Here is a 6,000-nt window from a genome sequence, read left to right as displayed (position 1 = left end):
AACATTGCAATGAGATAGAGATGAAGAGTCATCACTATTGAGCATAATATCAACATTGCAATTTCCCTCACCACTCACCATATCATTACCTTGTGTCTTGCAACACGTTGGTGAAGTGGAAGAAGATGATGACTCATCACGGCCGGAGGTGGAAGCAACTTGGAGCTCTTCATGATGTGAAGAAGAAGAGAGCTCCTCGGAGTCACCACCGACCAAATGAGAAGTGGATCCACCAAACATTTCCTTAAGCTTGATCCACATCTCATGAGACGACTTTCGCTTTATATATATCAAGAACCTACGAAAATCGGGTCTCAAGGAGAATAAAAGCTCATTAGATACTTGAGCTTCAAGATGTAAGTTTTTCTCATCCTCTAAAGATAGATTTTGAGGATCCATCGGAGGAGAAAAACCTACATCTAGAAATTGCTCAATGTTTGGACACAAGGTCCGAAGTTTACAAAGCAAGCAATTTCACCACAAATGATAATTTGTGCCAACAAAGATAATTGTGTCATTGTGCACTAAATTACTAGCCGACATCTTTACTCTCAAGGCGGTGAAGCCTAAAACAAGGAGAGACCTTGCTCTGATACCAATTGAAAGATCGAGATGTCGCCTAGAGGGGGGGTGAATAGGCAATTACAAACTCTTGCGGATTTGTCTTGTAAGAATGCGGAATTAAACTATCGTTTAGTTTACAAGCACAAACCCTAAATATGCTAAGCTCAACTAAGTGTAACAATAGCAACTAGAGCTAAGCAAGATAGGCACAAGATATATGTAGCACAAGTGATAGCAAGATATATGTACTTCAAGCACGATGGCTATCACAAGGAAAGAGAGCTCGGGTATAGAAATAACCAAGGCACGCGGAGACGAGGATGTATTCCCGTGTTCCCTTGCTTTGCAACAAGGTACATCACGTTTGGAGGAGTGGAGGTCCCACGAAGGATTCCCCGCGCCACGAAGGCTCACCCTATTCTCCGAACCACACCCACGAAGGATTATGGCCCTTTCCTTATGGTTAGCTTTTCCTCCGCTCCGGAGATGGCAAGCTCCACAACCACTTCACAAGCTCCACGAAGGAGAAGCCCGGGCCCCTTCACAATCTTCCACGAAGAGATCACCGGGACACCAACCAAGCCAACTAGGAGGTTACCCTCCAAGAGTAATGCGGTGACCCAGCATACCACTGCATGTTGTAGTATACAAGTCGTTGATATGATCTTTGCGAAGGGACTTCTTCACAATTTGCCATATCCCTCAGAGTGGTACAACAGAAACATTGCAGGTCATAACACTCCATACTTTATTACAAACATTGCCTTAACAAGTTGGTATTCTCACAGGTCCTATGAGAACACCCTAAGATACTACTTAAGTACGATTACAACTCATAACCAATATAAAGAGCTCAACAACTTATTTAGGTAAGTTCTATGTTGCTCGGCTCTATGATGCTAAGGTATGTCACTACTCCTCCACCTCCGTGTCATCTGGTCCGTAGACTATCCCATAGTCTACGCCTTCCACTCCGCCGGTAAGATCAGGTTCTTCGTAGACCAGCTCGTAGCTTCCTTCTGGTGCTCCATCGTTGATAGCCTCCATTTCCGGATCACAGTCTAGCAAGGGTGTCGAAAGAAAGTGAGTACAGAGGTACTCAGCAAGTTCTAAAAGAATAAAAGGTGTTTGATGCACTAGCTATGACCATTGATCAGGAAATCGCAGGTCAATGCATGTTTTTGAAATCATTTCTTCAAAAGGTTGCTTTTATTATGAAAACTATGCCCGTCAGTCTTCACAGGTTGACCAGAACTTCGTGGAGTTCCTTTCCTGCCACGTTCGCAGTTCCCTTCCCGGAACAAGGAGTGACAGCCACAATTTGATACACTCTGCAGAGGTGCGTTACTTTTCCCACAAGAGATCTCACCCTTTTTGCCATCCGCAGGGACTTGCCCCCGTTCACACTTCCTTTGGTGTGAGGCCAGGTATAAAGATCCAAGCCTACACCGCCTTCTCCGCGACTGCAAACCCACCCTTTTGTCCACCCGCACACCTCCAGTAGACTTCCCCCGATAATACGGCTTTACTCATGGTGTACTTTGGACAATCCTTCATAGATCGTAGAGCCATCATCACTAATGGATGGGGATTTAAAAGGATATCCCAACCTACGGCAGTGCCTCCAAAGACTTCGCCGGCTCTACCAATCCGTTGGCGTGCGAAGGGAAAAGATACGATCGGCTTCCCTGCAGCCATTATAGATCTCATGGTCAACGCGATTTGTACGGCGCTAGAATCATCGGACGGCATTGGTAATTTAATCCTAGGGTGATATAACCCATTGCAATGGAACCTCCACCATATCAACACATACCATGGTTCCATTGCCAGCCACATAGTCATATTCATAGTTGGAAAATAACATTTCATTTGCGATGCAGGAATGATAAGTATATAGCTTTGCATTAAAGTAGTAGAAAATAATCAAGTTGACATGAGCAAGGGTGAACTTGCCTGTGGACTGCGAGATAGTGCAGTTCAATGCAGTTGATGGAACCTGGACCTCGGGTTCTGTAAGAAGCATCATTGTCCGGTAAGGACAATGTTATAAAAATCCAAATAATGCAATCATGGATGTATTATTTTATGTTGAATCCCTTTACCCCAATGAGTTATTACAATTTAGGGTTGTATTTAAGATTTATGTCTTTGACGGTAATTTACAATTGATTTAAAAGTATTAATCATTGTAATTCACACAAAGTACAACAATTCAAAGTAAAATGATTTTACTTGATGATTACCTTAGTCATTCCAAGATAATTTGAAATTATAGAGTGAACTCTATAGTTTTTTGGAATAAAAAGGAGTATAGTATTTTTCTGGGAAAAATACCCTTTTTCAAAAGAAATGATTTGGAATAGTAGAATTTCATTTTGAAATGTTTGAAAATAAGTATTTAAACTTATTTGAGATTTTTCCTTGAATTTTAATTACAAGGAAATAATAATCTTTAATTCCAAGTTATTATTTAAATTCTGAAAATTCATAATTTTGAATTTATTTCATAACTTCCATTTCATATTTTATTCTGGTTAAGATTTATTTTTCATTCCTAAATCCAATTTTTATTGGATTTTTAGAGTTGTTTATGATTTATTAAAATTTGGTAAAGTTTTGGTCTTTTATTAAATGTAAAAAGACCAAAATACCCCCCTGGACCCATATTGGGCCCAGCCCAATAACTTAACCCAGGGACGGCCCAATAAGGCTGGCCCCCTTTTGGGTTCGGTGGCGCCGAAGCGGCCCACCTCACTCACTCTCACTCGGCCCTCTCACTCGCTCGTCTAACCCTAACCGCTGGCGACTCCCGTGGCGATGACGTCGCCGCCATGGCCGCCGCCTCGCTCCGGCCATCGCCGTGCTACTCCGCCGTAGCCACCTACCGATCCTGAACCGCCGCGTGCAGATCTATCGATCTGTTCGCGCAGTTTTCCCCTTCTCGTCCTCTCCTGGCGAATCGCCTCCGATCTGGATCCCGTGGAGAATCGCCGCGATGAACTCCGGTGAGATCTCGTCCTCGCCGACGATGGTACGCGCCTGGGGTTGACCTGGCGCGGTGTCGCTTGCAAGACTCGTGCCGTCGCCTCAGGTGCTGCTACGGTGGTGCTGGTTCGTGTCTGGGTTCGCCGGCGTAACGTCGGCGCCTACCCTGGACTTGCAGCTGTTAGGGCCGCGCGAGCACTGCCTCGCCATGCCCTAGCCTCTGCTTCCAGGCGCAAGTAAGTGTTGCATCCTCACCTTCTCCTCTGTGCGCCTCCCCTTGTTACTGTTCTTCTTCCTCCTCATGCTCTGCTGCTCCCTGGTGATCCTGTGATCACACAGAGCCATGCTATTCTTATGCAATTTGTCTGTGCTTCGGTTAATTGCAAGCTCATGGCCCAATTACCATTTACTGGTACTGGCACATGCTGCTTTGCTTGCTGTTCATGCTGTGCTTGCTTCTCTGCTGCTCCTAGCATGCTCTACACTTGCCATGATCTACTGTGCTTGCTCAACAGCTATCTATGTCATGCTATGCTTGGTTACGACTTGCTTATGCTTACTGGTCTATCATGCTTGCTTGTCTAGGTGTACTTGTGTTGCATCTGTGACACTTGTGTGTGTGCCAGAGGTGCCTGTGATATGCTTCAGTGCTATCTCTGTAAGCTAATGATCCCTTGGATCATTCCTTGCTTGTTGGCTAACTTCTCTATGTAACTTGGCTTGCTCTAATTGATCCATTTGATTAATTGATTGTCAGTAATTGCTTACTGTCTAATACTATGGCTACATGAGTTAATTATCTGGTGATGCTGATGCTCAAGCATCACTGTGTTGTTGCTTACTTGTGCTGTTGCTTATCTTAGCTACCTAGACTTGTTCTAGTGGCTATGGATTAACTGTGTTGCTTAACAGTGTGCCACTGTTAGTGTTTAGCATGGATCTGTAATAAATTCATGCTTGTATCAATTAGATTATGATGAACTGCTTATGCAGTGATGATTTAAATGACTTGCTTGTGTCTGAATTTATGATTCATGATTCCTTTACAAGCAATTAGAGTCTGAATCCATTTCTGGATAGTGATGTGATCTATTTGGCTTTCTCTTAATTGGTGCTAAGTGTGATGTGACCTCAGTAGCCTTGCTACTGACTGGTTGCTCACATGGTTGGTTGGATCTTGTTGGCTACTCATCTTTGCTTGCATATTTGGGGATCATAGTAACTATGAATGCCAATATGCTTGCCTGTCAAGAAATCTAGGGTTTCTGATGGTTGTATGCTTAGGATTTACTGTATAGTCTTAGCTGCTAATCCTTGCCATCTACTGGTGCTATCTATGCATCAAATCTGGCTAGTGTATGCCTCTGTGCATATGTGCTAGTTTCTGTGTATAAGATCTATACCTAGATGCTTTCTATTTTAGTGGCTTTTGACTGGCAGTAATCCTTGGTGAAAACCAAGTGATGATCTACCCATATGAGCATCTGCTCATCCCATGCTTATTCATGCATATGATGGATTAGATCCCTTGGATCTTTTCCAGGAACTAGGTATACCTTGTTCCAGCTCCTAGAAAGAAATGTTTTGTTGATGCAGACTTGGGTTTGTGTCACAGCCCTTCACCTCCAGGTCTTGGATGATCTTCTCAGGTCACCATGATTTCTGGTGGTTGAGTGGGTGTGTGTGTTGGTTCTGTTCTTGCTCAAGAACTGGATGAACTGAGCTTGTTCTTGCTTCACCCTTACCTGGTGAATCTTTATCTGGTCGACTGGTTATGATTTCTAGGGTTTGTGTCCCTTTTATATGAACCCTGCTTCTACCCTTGCATTGACACACAAGCCTGGCTTGCTTTGGTGACTAGGCTGATGCATGGCCTTGCTGTTGCTGCCCAGCACACTTGAGCTGTGTGCTCTCATATGCTGAAACTTGAGCCCCTGGTGTGTGCTCAGGTTTGGTCTGCTGCTGCCCTTATCTTGTGCTGTCCATGGTTTTGGACAAGCACAAGTGTGCTGTGACAGTTTGCACTGTCCAAACTGAATATTATGTTATTTGCTAACTGTTCAAACTGAATTTATGTGACTAACACTAACACTCTGGCTAGTGTTGGTTCTTTGTTTTGCAGGTTTTGAAGATGGACATGACCATGAAGAAATACTTCAAGTCATATAGTCTAGGTTTTAGTTTAGGAATCATATTGTAATCTTCATTTTTATTTCTGTTTATTATTTATCAATTCTTGTATCAAGAATTTTGTAAAGACAATGTAATTTGTGATGTGATATCAATAAAGCCCAAGTTTTTGTTTATGAGCTTTTGATTTATGTAATATTTATATTCTGGAATATACATTGTATTTATGATTCACTTTGAAATTCAAAGTTGTTTTGAATTCATAAGTTGTGTTTAAATTATGCATTCCTTTTATATTGTTCAATGCTTATTGTTAAA

Source organism: Lolium perenne, chromosome 1 (genome assembly GCF_019359855.2).
Source record: "Lolium perenne isolate Kyuss_39 chromosome 1, Kyuss_2.0, whole genome shotgun sequence".
In the NCBI taxonomy this organism is placed as follows: Eukaryota; Viridiplantae; Streptophyta; class Magnoliopsida; order Poales; family Poaceae; genus Lolium; species Lolium perenne.
The sequence above is the reverse complement of the archived record's forward strand: the minus strand, read 5'-3'. Positions refer to the sequence as shown.